This window comes from Equus quagga, chromosome 3 (assembly GCF_021613505.1).
Source record: "Equus quagga isolate Etosha38 chromosome 3, UCLA_HA_Equagga_1.0, whole genome shotgun sequence".
NCBI lineage: Eukaryota > Metazoa > Chordata > Mammalia > Perissodactyla > Equidae > Equus > Equus quagga.
Window position 1 is genome coordinate 58,279,127 of NC_060269.1, and position 17,644 is coordinate 58,296,770.

At 39.3% G+C, this 17,644-nt stretch overlaps 1 long non-coding RNA gene across 4 annotated transcripts in view; it reads right to left on the minus strand.

Moving 5' to 3' along the window:
• Nucleotides 1-2,648: 2,648 nt before the first annotated feature.
• The window catches only part of LOC124237090 (uncharacterized), a 53,172-nt gene continuing 38,176 nt past the window's right edge, over nt 2,649-17,644 (minus strand). For 2 of the 4 annotated variants that reach the window (XR_006887938.1, XR_006887937.1), the window contains exon 5: nt 2,649-4,002. This is a non-coding gene — a long non-coding RNA (uncharacterized LOC124237090). Of the gene's footprint in view, nt 4,003-8,434; nt 8,886-15,509; nt 16,716-17,644 lie in introns of those variants that run through there. The other 2 variants (XR_006887941.1, XR_006887940.1) reach the window with 2 other exon arrangements.

Consider the following 17,644-nt stretch of genomic DNA (forward strand, 5'->3'; position numbering starts at 1 on the left):
ATGGGATGGAATTGAGAGCCCAGAAATAAACCCACACATATATGGACAACTAATTTATAATAAAGGAGCCAAGAACATACGATGGAGAAAGGAAAGTCTCTTCAATAAATGGTATTGGGAAAACTGGACAGCCACATGCAAAAGTATGAAACTAGACCACTATCTTATACCATACACAAAAGTTAACTCAAAATGGATTAAATATTTGAATGAAAGATTTGAAACCATAAAACTCCCAGAAGAAAACATAGGCAGTATGCTTTTTGACATTGGTCTTAACAGTATCTTTTTGAATAGCATGTCTCCTCAGGCAAGAGAAACAAAAGAAAAAATAAATGGGACTACATCAAACTAAAAAGCTTCTGCACAGCAAAGGAAACCATCCACAAAACAAAAAGACAACCTAACAATTGGGAGAAGATATTTTAAAATCATATATCTGATAAGGGGTTAATATCCAAAATATACAAAGAACTCATACAACTCAACAACAAAAAACCCAAACAACCCAATTAAAAAACGGGCAGAGGATCTGAATAGACATTTTTCCAAAGAAGACATACAGATGGCCAACAGGCACATGAAAAGATGTTCAACATCACTAATTACTAGGGAAATGCAAATCAAAACCACAGTGAAATATCACCTCATGCCCATTAGAATGGCTATTATCAAAAAGACAAGAAATAGCAAGTGTTGGAGAAGATGTGGAGAAAAGGGAACCCTCGTACAGTGTTGGAGAGAATGTAAATTGGTGCGGCACTATGGAAAATAGTATAGAGATTCCTCAAAAATTAAGAATAGATCTACCATATGATCTGGCTATTTCTCTTCTGAATATTTATTTGAAGAATATGAAAACACTAATTCTAAAAGATATGTTCACCCCTATGTTCATTGCAGCATTATTTACAATAACCAACATACAGAAATAACCTAAGCACCCCTCAATGGCTGAATGGATAAAGAAAATGTGGTGTATATATATATATATACAATGGAATACTACTCAGCCATTAAAAAAAGATGAAATCTTGCCATTTGCAACAACATGGATGGACCTTAAAGGTGTTATGCTAAGTGAAATAAGTCAGAGATGGAGAAGGACAAATACCATATGATTTCACTCATATGTAGAATATAAAAAAAATAAATGAACAAACAAAACAAAACCACATAGATACAGAGAACAGATTAGTGGTTATCAGAGGGAAAGGGGGTGAGGGGGCATGAAATGGATATGGAGGTCAATTGTATGGTGATAGATGGAAACTAGATTTGGGTGGTGAGCACACTGTAGTGTATACAGAAGTCAAATTATCATGTTGTACACATGCAACTTATATAATGTTATAAACCAGTGTTAGCTCAATGAAAAAAAAGCAGTCTCAGGCTGGTAATAATACTGGTGCCCTTAATAAAAGTAATTAAAAGCTTCATTTAGAAAGACAAATTTTCAACCCTGCACAGGATTCCTATAAAGTCCCACCAGGGATGGCCCCATGGCATAGTGGTTAAGTTCAGCATGCTTTGCTTTGGCAGCCTGGGTTCCCAGGTTTGGATCCCAGGTGTGGACCTACACCACTTGTCAGCTGTGCTGTGACAGCAACCCACATAGAAAATAGAGGCAGATTGGCACAAATGTTAACTCAGGGCTAATCTTCTTCAAGCGAAAAAGAGGAAGATTGGCAATAAATCTTAGCTCTAGGTGAATCTTCCTTACTAAAAAAAAGAAAATCCCACCAAACATGAACTCATAATTCTAAATTACAAAATACATGAAGAAACAATTCAGAATCATCAGCAATAACAATCAATATAATTAGACCCTAAACTTCAGAAATAGATTACAAAATAAGTATATTTAAAATTGTTAAAGAGGAAAAGCAAACACTGCTGAAATACTTACTAGGAGTAACTTTTCAGGCCTACAAAGGGGTTAATTTGCACACTCTCTCGTATGTCATTTTAATTAAGAAATAACTCATGGTTGGACTTCTGCTTATGGGCAGGAAGGTACACCATGTTATTTTCAGACCAACCCTCCTGTATATGCTGGAGTTCATTAAGCAAAACTAAGCGTGGGAATAGGCACAGTTGCTGGCCTTTAACTGGAGGCCATTGAGCAAAGGGAAGTTTGAATCTGTATTCCAGCTGAAGCCAAGTTTGGAAAGCAGACTGACTAATTCCAGAAGGGTGGAAAGAGTGAGAACCAAATGAAAGAGAAGCAAGCCAAAGCCAGTGAATTTAGGTGGTGGAGAATGTGATGTTCCTTAAGGCAAAAGAATATAAATGGAAGCAACCATTTATAGGTCACCTTCAAAGGAGGCTGTGGTTGGGAGCTGGCTTGCACGATATTCAGAAGTGTTGTTTTGACTGAAGTGAAGCCAGATCCAGTGAAAGAAATCTAATTTCAGAAAGAAACTGTCTGCTAGTGTGTTAATAGGAGATTTTAATCCCTGGAACTATATGTATTTAACTGAGCTTGGTTTCGCCGGTCTCCACCCCAGGAACTTTTGTCCTTTGTTATGTGGGTATTGGAGACAAAACTACCAGAGTCTTTTGTCTTGACTGATGAGCTTCCAGATGAATAGGAACGAACAAGTTTAAAACTAGAATCAGGCCTTAATATCTTGTCCTAATGTGAATTTAGCATCATGTCAGGTCTGTAGGAAGCCATCATGATGAAAGGACGTATGTTGAAGTCATGTGACAGTTTCTTTCATCCACATTCAGTTGTTTGGAAGTTTTTGGTACCTGTTTTTAGGATAAGGAATGGAAAAGACAAATAAATAAAGCCAATTCAAACTGCTTTTGCTTAAGAAATTTCCGGATTTCCAGACAGGAAACAGCTGTCTTTATAAACAGAATCCAACTCAAAGGTAAAAGCCAGATTAGCATACTTAATGGGAACACATATTAGTTGGCCATTATGGTGTTATAAACTGAAACACTCTAGTTAAATAGGAATAATTTAGAGCCAAGGGACCTGGAAACTCAGGCAATTATGTGTTCTTGCTCCCTCCCTCCATTCCTCTCTCCCTCTCTCCTTCTTTGCCTTCTCCTCCTTTTCCTCCTCCCTCTCTCTTCTCTTCTGCTTGTTCCTTTTCTCTCTAGCTGTCTTTGCAGGCAACCTTTTTGATCTGCCCATCTGCATCTGCCACATGGTGGCCTCAGACCTGCTCCCAAAGTTTGACTGTGCTGCACTCTGTGTTTTCATTTCAGTCTGTGTCAGGTGTTGCAATCAGATGCCTCTTTCAGCCTGAGGCAGGCATGAAGAGGGTAGAAATAATCATAGTTCTAAAAGTAATAGAAAGATAGAGAGTGGAGTTTCTTTTTATCTCCTTGGATAAAAATAGAGCCAGTCTTCACTCCATGGGATAACAGGGCACTTGAGATGATTCATACAGTTTCATGTGGCTCTTCTCTGCTTCTCTCAGATATTGTTGAAGCTGGTGGAACTGGTATTTTTTGGAAAACCTCGTGTGATCAAGGGATTCTGATGATCAACAGTTTAGGATATGTTATTATATAAAATAAAAACTTTGTTCTTTTTTTTTTTTAGAACTTAGATTCAGAATTCAGTGTTTTGGGTTTTTTTTCCATTCAAAGTCTGATCTAGGAGCATCATGGTGTTGACAGTCTCTATCCTGATAGGGCCAGTGGGGAACAGTAGGGTAGAAGAGACAAAAGGCAATGAGCTTCCCTTAGAGGCTGATTTTGCAGGCTTTTGTTCATCTCCACCCAGTGTCAAAGCCAATCATGGGTCCTCAGAGCCAAGGCAGCTCTGGCAGCTTCCTTTTCCACATCGGGACACCTTCTCTGTCTGGGTACTGGGGCTCTGAGGGATCACCTGCTGTCGGGATGCTGGGAGTCCACATCCTAAATGATCAGTGCAGAGCTCTTTCCAGGTTGTTTCCTTTGTAGGATTTCAAGATATAGTCACCAGGCATCTGACTTCTTAAAGAAACAGCCACATATGTCCACAGAAACTGCCAGGAGCTTATGGAGTAAATGGAAAACAAAATAAATAAAAGAACATAGCCAAGGTCAGCAGCAACAAGGAGTCTCATTTAACTTTAGCCAGGGTCAAGTTTCTTGCTTTGTGACTTTGAAATGAAACACAGAGCAGAGAGCCTCAGCATTTTTTCAGACTCTTGTGAAAAGGGTGAAAGAAGGTGTCTTTCAGGCGGCACGGATCCTCACCCCCTCCCTGCGCGCCTCCTCCTCGGGACTCGAAAAATTAAGGGAATCAAGAACTTTCCGCTCAAAGTCAGGCAAAAGGAGGCCAAATCTGTCAAGATCATTAAAAATAAGGATAACATGAAGTTTAAAGTTCGGTGCAGCAGATACCTTTACACCTCGGCCGTCACGGACAAGAGAAGGCAGAAAAATGGAGGCAGTCCTTGCCCCTGGGTTTCCCAGAGAAGGAGCTGAAATGAACAGACACACTGATTTAACTGTATTAAAATTTAAAAAATTCAAACACACAAATAAAGTTTTTTAAAAGGCTGCTTGTTTTCTAATTGCGCCAATTGGCCAATCTCGTATGGGGTCCAGTTCGGGTAACATTGTTGCATTACTTAGCGTGGAATAGTGGGTCCTGGATTTGATCAGGAAATTCACTAGGCATGTGGTTTTTCAATAGTGGAATCTGTTGACACGAAAAATCCTCAGCACATTGGGTGATTCAAGTGCACTTTCATAATTTGCTCTCAATTTACCCCCTTTGTTATTTCCACATTTCACAAGAATCCATCACTTCTCTCTGAATTATGTGCTGCTCAGGACTGATGCTATACCACCCACTCAGGGAGGGCAACCTCAGCTTCTTGAACTCATAGAACCTATTGTTCTGTCCCTTTCTTACCCAGTGCTGTCACTGCAGCCCTACACTCCAGCTGGGAGGGCAGGGAAATGACTCCCCAGGGAGCCATTCATCAGGGTCATAAATGTTCTGTGTTTTACTAAGTTCCATCAAAGTTCACCCCCACACGAAGCAAAACAATCGTTCTCTATGCATTCTTTTTTCTGTATCAACATATACATTACCCATAAAAGTGCATAGGTAAACTATTAGTGTACGTGTGATGGGTAAACCTGAAGCTGTGTGCACATCTGTACACAAGCTGAGTGCTGGCGTGTTTGTTTGTCAGTAAATTCAAGCATCTGGCGGTGTTTAAAAGACACCTTGGTGCCTAGCTGAACCACCATCTTCCCAGGCTTCAAGTGCATACGACGACTGCTTATGTGCTTGGATTTTCATTAATTACTCTTCTCCAGTTTTCTTCCCAGCCTCCCAGGTGTACTGATTTTAATTACTTCTCTCATCTAAGCATCTCCAAAGACTGTAAGAGACTACTTAGAAGGCCGAGCCTGCTGCCAGCTTTTCCCTCTCCGCCTTTTTTGCCCACACACCCAAATTAACCAGAAACATTCATTGCTCAGTAATGAGGTTGAGATTCCTCTGTGGAGTCCTGGAAGACATAAAAGGCAGGCTGTCTTTATGTTAACATCAACTCTCGCTTTCATCGTCTTATTTCTACTATACTCTCTCTGCAACTTACTTTAGAAATAAAGCAAACATTACCCCGGCATCCCAGAGCACGCAGTCCTGTTATTGAGCAGTCTTAGGACAATTTACTGTGTAAGACACCCAAAGCAAAACAAGACACACACACACAGTATGCCAAAACAAAATCTTTTGGGCATCTTTTCCTTGTTTTTAAACCTCATTTACTCAGTGTCACATTTAATAAAGCATATGCCAACTTATTTTGCCTAGCAGTATTTAATACAATAACTTACACACACAGAAAGACCTAAGCATTCAGCCACAGATGTCCTCAAATAAGGGAAGGTTTGCAGTAATGGCCTGTAATTTAATGTTTAGATTTTAAGAGATGTCTGGTTAAAACAAAAGGGCTTATTGACTTATTTGCCTTCCTTATTAACTCTATGTTTGAATTGACTGAGCAAGCACCCAATTAGAGTGGTAATTGTTAGTGTCACACATTAGCTGAAAAGAACAGAGGAAAAAGAAAAGCTATAGCAGAAGCTAGAATCACCAAAGCCTTATCTTGTATGAGATAGGATCTAATATCTTTTAAGTAGGCTGATGACAATCTATCCCTTTACATATTAAAGATAAACAATTTAGACATAGTCCCTGACTGGCTGCCTTGATCTTAATTGCAGGAAAAGACAATGTGAAATACAGAAGATTAAACAAACAAACGAACGAAACATAGGCTGCGCCTACATGCATGAGGAAAGAACCGTTCCAAATATTGTGCTGAACTTAACTTTCCTTCAAGTGATCCATGAAGCCTGCTTATACCACATCGCTCCAGGAAACAGCAAGTCTTTCCGGGGTTTTGGTATGGACTATCAGAAAGTTCAACTGGTTTGATCAAAATCGAGGTTGTGTAGATCTAGCCATTCTCAGGGCAAAAACTGGTAACCAGAGTTTCACAATTAAGCTTTTTGTAAGGGAATTTGCAGTTTACAACCAAATCCCACATTAAAATAGCTGTCATCTGTTTATTTACATTATTTTAAATTCTAAACTTTGGAGATAAGGAGATTTTTTTGATAAAATAATGGAATCTGAGAAATACATTGATTAATCAATGACTAACATTAATCACAAGCTTCTTAATAGTAAAACATCGAGAAGAAAAGTTAGAACAGCATCATCCAGTTGTTTGACCAATTCTGAATATCCACAGACCCTGTTTACATCAGAGTTCACATTTTTCAATAAATCTTTTATGTTCTATCCAATTTTTTTCTTTCAATTATTGCTGTTGGGACTTAACAGATTTACCTAGCTCTTTCAAGACTTGATTACGACATTTTACTTCTTCTGATTTAAGACTTTTTATAATTTTTGAGACGCTGTCGTGGACAATAATCATAGTAAGACAGAGACTGTGCACCAAACCAGATTCCTCTTCTTCCTGGGCACCCACATGGTTTCCAAGGCCCCACTGCAATTAGACGCGGCCGTGAGACTGAGTCCTGAGCCAGTGGGATGTGTACAGAGTGATGTGGACACTTCTGGGCCTTTCCCCTTCAGAGCCTCCCAAGAGTGCTTCTCCATGCTTTCTCTTTCCTCCTCTGCCAGATTAAATGGAAGGAAGTACAGGGTCCTTAGAAATCATATATTAAAATGGCAGTCACAAGATAGAAGGAACCTGGGTCTCAAAAATTACTGTTTGACAGAATACTTCCCCACTCCTCAGGACTACCCATTTATGTGAGCAAGGTATAGATTTTTTTTGTGTTAAAGATTTTTGGATATATATATATCACTACAAAATATAGGAAGTTCTTCAGCATATAAAAGCCTTCTTATTTGGGGCAAAGAAATATGTGGATACAGGTCTTCACCTCCTGTCACTATAGCTAAAGATAGATAGATAATTCTTGTCCCTTCTCCTGGTAGGAAGAGCATGAGCATGTGGCCCTCATCCAACCAATCAAATGTTCCTTCCAGGGCCTTCAACATAGAGTAACATGCGTAATCATTCTTGTTTCTTTGCTTTGAACAAGGATACGTGACACTGTCTCCACAGAATTGATTTTCCTCTTAGGTTCTAATATGACTTCTTCTAAATTTTAACGTCTTTTATGGCTCTTAATCTAACTAATAAACATGTGAACATCTCTAGGTGAAGTTTCAGAGAGGTACTACTGAGACGTTAGCTGTATTTTTGCAAAAATATTGAGATATTTCTGTCAAAATTAGGAGGTTTAGCTTTTAAGGTGTGTCTAAGCAAACTTCTTACTTTCTCCCTATTTTTGCTGCCTGGCAATTGGTAAACCCTACCGATTTTGGTTTTTGTTTCATTTATTAATACTCCATGGCTTGGGCTGGTGGCTTCCAGCATGTTTACCATATAGAATTTCTTTTCTAACTTTTGTCCTCTACAGAATTTGTGTAGATTGGAAGATTTTTCAACCCACTAAAGGCTCTTATTAAATGGCAATACATTTTCTTTTCTATATTTTCTTACTGTCTCCTAGTCCTCATGCTGGAATAAGTGGCATAGTGGGCTGGGGCCATTTCTAGGGCATGGCTTTAACATGGGTTACTGGAGTCTGGAATTTTGGCAAGCATGGGACATTTAAATTTTGGTGGACATTTAGAATTGTGAATTGTGCCCCAATCAGTTTACTTTAATAATATTTATTTTGTCAGATATTGTATGATGTGCTAAGGACACAGAAATGAGTAAGACATTCTTTTATCTCTAAGAAAGCATAATCTGAAAGGAGAGACATATACACAAAAAGATATATCCACAATGGTGTGGCAGTGTCGTATGTCAGTGGATATAAAAGTAAAAGGGCTCTATATGAGTCTCCTAGGGCTGCTGTAATGAATCACCACAAACTGAGGGGCTTAACAGAAATTTATTCTCTCACAGTTCTGGAGACTAGAAATCTAAAATCAAGGTGTTGGCAGGGCCATATTCCCTCTGAAGGCTCTCAGGTAGAATCCTTTGTTGCTTCTTCTAGCTTCTGGTGGTTGCTGATAATACTGGGCATCCTTTAGCTTGTAGATGCATCACCCCAATCTCTGCTTCCCTATTCACATGGCCTTCTCCCCTATGTCTGGATCCAAATTTCCTTCTCCTTAGAAGGACACCAATCATATTGGATTGAAAGCCTACTCTAATCCAGTATGATCTCATCTTAACTTGATTGTGTCTGAAAGACTTTACTTCCAAATAAGGTCACCTTCCCAGGTTCCAGGTGGACAGGAATTTTGAGGGAACACTATTCAACCCAGAATAGTTTTCTAACCAAGATGACGACAAGTCAGAAAGATGATCCAATGGTGTTTCCTACAGGAGGAGATGATAGCTGAGCTGCATCTTGAGGGGTGAAGGGAAGTTAAAATAGAAACAAGATGGTTAACCATCTAAACATGTGTGATACCATATAAAGTACATTAAAGAATACCTTCTGCACAGAACTTTTATTGTGCTATTTTAATTAAGATGAAGTTCAGTCTCCAACATTTCCTTTGTCTCTCTCCTATAGCAATGTCTCCTTCACCGCTCTAATCCAGGCAATTCTACTTTATTCTCAGCTGTGAAATATTTAGAGGCCATGTGCTAAATATATCACATTAACACTTCCTAGTGCAAGAATCTCTCCATAATCCCAGCCCCTTTGGCCTTATTCCAACTGTGAACATGGAACACCTGTAGCCCTCTCTTTTCCTCTGATTTTGGATCTAGGGTTCTCCTCACTCAGAAAGAAGTATAAAAGATGACTGCCTTAGGATCAGAACTAACTTCATTCATTCATTCATTCCATCATTCATTCCACAAATGTTTTTGAGTATTAACTGTGTGCAAACCACAGTGCTAGGCGTGGAGAAGATTAAAAAGATAAATACAATATATGTCCTGTCCTGAAAAAGTCTATAGTCTAATAGGGAGAAAGCAAATATAAATAATATGTACAATTTCTGGCACACAATAATTACTCAAGAAACATTTGCCGAATTGAACAAAAAGGCTTAAACATTTTGGAGCAAAAGGAATTATTTCCTATCTTAAACTCCCTGGGCCCTTGCCTGCCTGGATCTTTAAAATGTACTTATGTCCTCAAGCCTTTGTCATTGCCAGCTTTGAAATTCAGTACTTAACCCTCCTGGGATCCGTGCCACCTTGCCTTATTTCTGGTGTGACTCACCCTATTTTAGGCTTTGCGTGAAGATATGCAACTTCCTAGGGGCAACCATTTCTCAGATGTGGCTCCTGGAGCTTCCTGCTAATGGCTCGGGAGTCACTGCTGGGACACATGCATCCTTGACTACTTGGTGGGACAGATGAGGCAGATCTTTCTCTTTTCTTCAAACTGCTATGACTGGTTCCCATCTAGTTTTCAACTCATGAAACTCTTGAGAAATCTGAAGTCACCACCTCAACTTCCACCTCAGTGTTCTGAGGAGTCCTGTAGGACAGATGGAGTAGGAATTTGAAGGATATTTCTCCATATTCTTATATCCTTTCAATGTTTATCTTTTAGCACAATGTTCGGCACATAATAGTGCACATTTGAAGTATCAGGTTAGGAAAGTACCCAAAAGTGGTAGTTTTGAGGATAACGAGAAGTAGTCACGGATTCCTTTCTGGTTTAGCTCAAGGATTTCCTAATCTCATTCAGGGTAAATCCTCTTGACTGGAGTGAGGCTTCTAGTTTTACCTCTTACCATGAGTGCTTTCCCTTGTAAGACATTCTAATAGGTGAGAACAAGAGAGAAGTGTCACAGAATAGGAGGGAAATGATACAAGACTTGTATCCACAAAGTTGGACAAGGATGATAAAATTCCACCTTTTTATCTAGAATCAATCCTAGTATTATGTAATGATTACAGCTCAGGAAGACCTAGGGAAATCCAGGGGAAGATCCTTTACAGGGCCTGTAATACCAGTGTCCATGAGTGGAAAATGCTAGACCAGACATTCACATGCTGCTCGCCTGTCCTTCAAGAGTGAACACCAAAACACAAGGAAGCTGAGCAGAACAGTGCTGCCCAGACCAGCATTCTGTCTCGGTGTCTCCTGAGACATTGTAGGGGAGAATTCACGTACATTGAAAATATTTTCGCCTTGCCTCTATTGATCACTTTCTCTTCTGAATTCTTATAGCACTTGTAAACTTTGATACATAATTTATATATTTGGCACTCTGCAATGTACTCCATTGGCTTTATCTCCACATTTTGAGAGCACAGAGCTTGTTTTTTAGAGCCACCCTATCTTGCAGTAGTCATTGCAGTTGACTTGTCATCATTTCTTCTGCTATGAATAATTCTCTACCCCAGGGTCAGTAAACGTTTTCTGTAAAGGGCCAGTGCTATGGTTTGAATATTTGTGGCCTCCCCAAAATTCATACGTGGAAACGTAATGCCCTATGTGACGATATTTGGAGGTGGGGCCTTTGGGAAGTGATTAGGTCATGAGGGCAGAGCCTTATGAATGGGATCAGTGCCTTACAAAAGGGACACCAGACAGCTCCCTCATCCCTTCAGCCATGATAAGATGACAATGCAGTGATAAGATGGCCATCTAGGAACTGGGAAACAGGTCCTCATCAGACACTGAATCTGCCAGCACCTTGATCTTGGCCTTCCCAGCCTCCAGAACTGAGAGAAATAAATTTCCATTGTTTATAAGCCTCCCAGTTTATGGCATTTTGTTATAGCAGCTCAAACTAAGACAGCTAGATAGTAAATATTTTAGGCTTTGTGAGCCACATAGTCTCTGTTGTAACAGCTCTACTCAACTGTTACATGAGAAAGCAGCCACAGACAATTTATAAAGGAATAAGTATGGCTGTGTTACAATAAAATTTTATTTACAAAAACAGGCTGTGGGCCAGCTTTAGCCCTTGGCTATAGTTTGCTGATTTCTGGTCCAAATAAATGCTGGTCATACCGTTTTTCTTGATAGTGACTGGATCAGGAATGAAATGTTAAAGAGATATTAAAATAATGAGTCTGGCTTCATGAGGAATGGCATGTGCGTGTGACCTAACCCTGGTCAGGAAACAGGAGGGGAAATCTGGTGGGGACCTGGGGGAAAGGCTTCCTTGATTTTAAGGAGGCACAGTAAAGGCCTGTCCCTTGTTTTCCTGTGGACCTTCTTGAATTGGGAACAGGCATCATACCACCTGCCAGAAGATGACCCAACAGTGGCAAGAGGACAAGGCTGAGAGAATCAGAGAAAGAAGGAGAGAGACCCTGACATATCTCACCTGGAGCCCAATCTGCTCTGGTCTCCAAACTACGCAAATTAATCAATGTCTTTCTTGTGTAAGCCAGTTAGTCTTTTTCCTTGCAAGAAAGCATACTAATTGATATAGTTACATATCTGAAATGTTAAAGAGATATTAAAATGATGAGTCTGGCTTCATGAGGAAAAATGATATATTTCTTATTACATTTCTGATAAAGAATACGGTGTCCAACTTTTTATAGAAATGATAAAATGCCATGTTGAATCAACTATAAATGATATAGTTGTATAAAGTTTTTTACATTGCATATAAACTGGTGATTAGGGCAGGATAGAGTCGGTTACTTCAAATTAACATGAATATGTATTATATGAAGTTCTTATGAAGCTCCCCCCACTTTTTCAGTGGAGACACTAGGCCCACTTATTTTCTTCATTTTATAAACTCCAAGTCATACTGGATCATTTTTTTTTTAATTCAGACAATACAGAAGTAAAAGCAATGGTTTCCCTCTTATGCCGCTGAGGATACTAATATTTATTTTCTCCTTTATGATTACCCTGTAGCCAATATAAGCATTATATTTCAGGGAGTCTGTGAGGTCAAAAGCATTTTCATGATAATACTAAAAAATGATTTGCCTTTTTCACCACGTTGATGTTTCCACTGATGGTGCAAAAGCAAGGGTAGGCAAAACTGCTGGTGTCTTAGCATGAGTCAAGGCCATGGCTTCCGACCGTACTAGTAGTCACTGTGTTCTTCAACACCATGAACTCATGTGAACAAAAAAATGCTGGTATTAATTAAGAATGTTCTTGAAGGATCAGTAAAAACGATAACTTTTATCAAATCTCAACCCTAAGTATACATGTTTTTAATATTCTGTGAAGCAAAAATGCATACTTCAGATGGAAGTACTTCTGCATACCAAAGTACAACCATTGTCTGGAAGAGGAGCACTTGTGTCATTCTTTGTGTGGTGAGCTTACCTAGCCTCTTTTCTTTTAATTTTTTTTTAAAGATTGGCATCTGAGATAACAACTTTTGCCAATCTTTTTTTTTTCTTCCCCCAAAGCCCCCCAGTACATAGGTGTATACTCTAGTTGTGAGTACCTCTGGTTGTGCTATGTGGGATGCCACCTCAGCGTGGCTTGATGAGCAGTGCCATGTCCGTGCCCAGGATCCGAACCAGTGAAACCCTGCAGCACCGAACCCCTTTTTTAATAGAATACCATTTTTACTTGAAAGAGTGATAGACAGACTACGGTTATTCAGATTGAGTTTTGGCAGATATTTTCGCTAACGTGAATCAAGTGAGGCAGTCACTTCAGGGAATATTGCCAATGATAAAATTTGAACTTCCAAGTGAAAACTTGAATTTTGGAGAATTTGTATCTGCCACCATGAGACTGATAGCTTCTCAATACTTAGACATATTTCTGATGAGATCAAGTGGTGTTATTAATTAACGTGATTTTTTAAATACTGTATCATGAAATGTGTCAACATTTAGAAGATCTTTATAACTCAATTAGCCACTATTTTCCAAATGATCTATGCCTTATGTTATGAAATCATGCATGGGTAAGAGATCCATTCAAAGTACAAGATGGACCAATGGAATTTAATGAAACAGGAACACAAAGTTCACTGGTATAGTTTCAGACCTCACGATGTAAGTAACCTTTAAGAAACTACCACTTGTCCAGTTGTGGTGTAGTGTCAAAGAAGAATAGCTACAATTATCTGAAAAGGCTATTAAAATGCTCCTCCCTCTTCCAACTACACATCTGTTTGAGGGTGGATTTCCTTTATATGTCTCAGCCCAAACAACATATCATAAAGGACTGATCACAGACGAAGATAGGAAAATCCAGCTGTCTTCTGTTAAATTAGACATTAAGGAAATTTGAAAAAGTGCTAAAACAATGCCATTCTTCTTGATTTTTTTGACAACACTGTTATTTTTCATAACGAATATTATTAACAGAAAATTAATAGTCAAAATACATTTTAAATTTCTCCGTTTTAATTTCTAATATGATTAACATCAATAGATATAACTAACATAAACGAAACCTCTTTGGGGTACTCAATAATTTTTAAGACTGTAAATGGGTCCAGAACCAAACATTGATTTAGAAGAATACTTAATGACACAGGAAAATACTGGAAATACACTATCAAGGGGTAAAAAGCACAATTTTGAAATGGACATACCGTGATTCCAATTACACAAAAAACACATGTGCACAGAAAAGGAATAGGATGAAACACTGTAAAATATTAATAATTTAGGTAATTCAAGTTTTCTTTTATTTTCATGGATTTTTCCAAGTTTTCTCTAATGAAAACTTTTTTAATTAAAAAATAAAAATATGTATGTCTTACAAGAAAAAGTTTTGCCATTATAATCAGGAAGAATAAAATTTCAAATCCAAACACAAATCATAAATTTGCCTATAATAGTGGCATCCATCAAAAGAACGTTATGGTTTCCTTTTATTAGTCATGTGTAAGAATTTAATATGTTTGACTATAAGACAATAAGGTTTTTAAATAAAGAAACTTTCCAAAATCAAATGAATGTATTTTTTCCTAATAGTTCCCTCAGGAGGCTATATGCTTGTTCAAACGATGTTTTTTGGGACCTTTATTGAAGGATTGTCTGTAGACAGTTGGCCACAGAAGAAATTAATCTTATATCTTTATAAAGATGTAGCATTTTCTCTCCCTCCCTCCTCTGCCTGCTTAAGCTAACAGTTTGTGTGGTTATTGATATTGACCTTGAGAGCTGTTGGGAAGAACCGTGAGGCCACATGCAGGAAGGAGCCCAGAAGAGCCCCCACGTCTCCAAGTAAAAGGAAGTCTACCTGTGGACTGCAAGATCCTTTAGTAGCTAATAGAGGTTTCCTTGGCTGTATTCTATAAATTAAAAGAAAGTGAGGAATTAATTGCACTTTCCTTTTTATCCCTAATCTATACATAGCACAATACTGAGCACCAAGCAAAGACTCAATTAATTGACATTAATTGGGCATCTACGACATTCTACATAGTGCTGGTTGGGGTTGGATTGCTAATATTAATTTATCATTCAGCTAAAGAGAAGCTGAGAATTATCAGCTTCTTTAGACTAATGAATAGTTCAGATTTCCTAAACAGCCTAAAACTTGGTCTTCTACTAGGGTGACCAACTCGTCCCCGTTCGCCCAGGACTTTTCTGTTTTTAGCACTAAACTCAGGCATCCCAAGAACCTCCTAAGACCCAGACGCACTGGGATGGTTGGTCACTGTGTCCTTCAGTGACCTGACTTTAGAATAATGCAACGTCTCTTCCGTTTAGTTTGACCTGGCTCCTCTAGCCAAGTCTGTATACCCAAGGCCAACCAAAGCCGGATGGAGGCATCTGTTGGCTGAGCCATCTGACTGCTGCTGTATGTCCTTGTCCTTCAGATGAACAAGCCAGACAAAGGGACTAACTGCACAGAGACAGGGCCCCAAACCTAGAAGATGGTTAGCTTTCCCAGGAAAGCCTGGGGATCCTGGCTTACTCATCCACTCCTTTTAAAGAACAACTGTTTTTTGGTTTGAGCCATCACTCCTATTTTGCCCTACTATTTACAGAAAGACAAACGGACAAGCCTGAAATGACCCTCCTAAGAACAAGATTTTATGCCAGGATTTGACATGCCAGAAAACTTGTGTCCCCAGAAAAGACACTCCAGCCTTAGCATTAGTAAAATGAAGACTTTTTTAAATTTATTCTTGCATTCAGAGAGGAATGACGATGTCATCCGTGTCTTAGACACATCTTAATTTGTGGATTTTTTCTAATTTAACTCTCTTAATTGGATGAAAGTATGCTGCTGCTGATTTATGGATCTCCAGTTGTGCCAGGCATCATTTTAAATGTGCACAGCTGCTCTGCAGTAGTTTAACTTGGCAGATAGTATCAAACCATTGAATTGTGTCATTTATTTGTATATGCATACAATAGCCTCCTTGTGCAGGTTCGTCAAAAATCCTTGCAGGCATGGTTTGGACCAAGCATTTAAAGAGTCTTGTAGAGTGATTTATTCTTTTGGAAGGTTTTCAAAGTTTCCAGAATGAAGAATAGGATATCATTTTGTGCCATTGATAAGTTCCCAAGAGAATCACAGAGACAGGCGGATGGAGAGGTTAACAGAGTGAGAGGTCTCAGGCTTACGTCTGGGAACTTCAATTTCAGAGGTCTTCAGACAATGTAGGACATGTTACTGCTGACAACACTCTCACTTTCATTATGACATATCACAGGGAAGCAGCTAAAAGAGGGGGGTGATCTAATACAAGCTGCAGCATAAATAACTTGAGAAGCTCTGTTGACAATAGAAAATCTGGCATTCACGATGGTTAACAATGCTATCTTCAAATTCAAAGGGCCCTGAGATTTGTCACTGTTGCCCTTTGTAGTCAAGGATGATACTGTTGACACTGTGGTTATCCCTGTATGCAAGTGTGACTGGAAATACTCAAGGGTGACAGAAGATAAGGCCTTTCTGCAGAGTATACATGGAGAGCCTTCTTTTGGTCTGTGTCCTTTGGCCTCCCAGCACATAACTTGCCTTGTCACAGTCATCGTGTCTCTGCAGCCGATCCAGCTGCTCTGGTCAGGACCTGTTGGCTCCAGCCTTCCACAAATGTCTCCATTGCTTGAACGTCTTTCCCCTGGGCTCTTGTGCCAATTACGCTTCCTACCTGATCTGCCTACTACCTCTCATGCAAAGCCAACCAAGCAGGCTCAGCCGGCCTCCTTCCTACACTGCAGCTTGTGAGAAAATCACTTTGAGGTGGGCTGTGTTGCTGGATAGCTTTGTTTATTGATGATTTTATTTTGCCATTTGAAATGAGTGTTTTCAACTAGAAAGACCTTAGGGGCTGAAAGAATTTTTTCCCTTCTCAGTATTGCCTGTTTTAAAAAAAAGCAGAGGAAATGCTTTTAGCAAAGGCATGCCTTTCCTGTAGGTGGACTAGGTAGACACTTTTACAGTTGGTTGCTTTAAAAAAGTGTTCCTCATCAGCCTATACTTAAAAATTGTTTTAAGACCAGAAATTTCCAAAGGGTCATCTCTGAAGCCTAATAATGGGTGTTCACAAGCCACTGTGAACATCTCAGAAAGCATTCCTATGCTGGCCGCTCAGGTGACTTGCTTTAGGCAACAATTAGATCAGGTCAAGATGCAACACGGGTGACCTCACGCTGATAGCAAGCACTGTTGGGCAGCTCATTACTTTGCCTCTTTGGCAAATAAAAATCTTTTTACACGTGGGTTCAGGATGGGGGTTAGGAAGGGTGGTAACAGAGCTTCTTGATGGTGCCTTAGCTTTAAAATCTCCTACAGAGGAACGGCAGATTGCCTTGGATAGGGAAACCCCAAAAATCTTATTAGTTATTTAACCTCTGAGTGAATTGCCTTATAAGATCTTTACGAAGGATCTGAACTGAGGATAACTTCATTCATAAGAAAATTCTGATGAGGATAGCTGAGAGAGAAGGGAGATGAGAGCTCAGATTCAGCCTAGGTCTTTGGGCTTCCCCAGAGGGGAAAGACTTCACCTAGCGCTTCCATGACCAGCACTGGGACACCCCGTGTCCAAGAAAGGACATCTTATCAGGAAAGAGAGAGGGCTGGAATTAGAAGGTGGAGGAACTGAAAACACACTTTGCTTACTTGACAGTTTTGCCTCTCTTTGATTTGAGGTCATCGAACAATATAGTTCAATCTGACCCAATTTTTGAAGTTGTTTCTCCAAGGAATGTCTTTGAATTAGCTTTAAGCTCTTCTCAGTCCTCCAGAGATGTTAGAAGTGAGGCACAGATACCCCAAGACTCTAGTA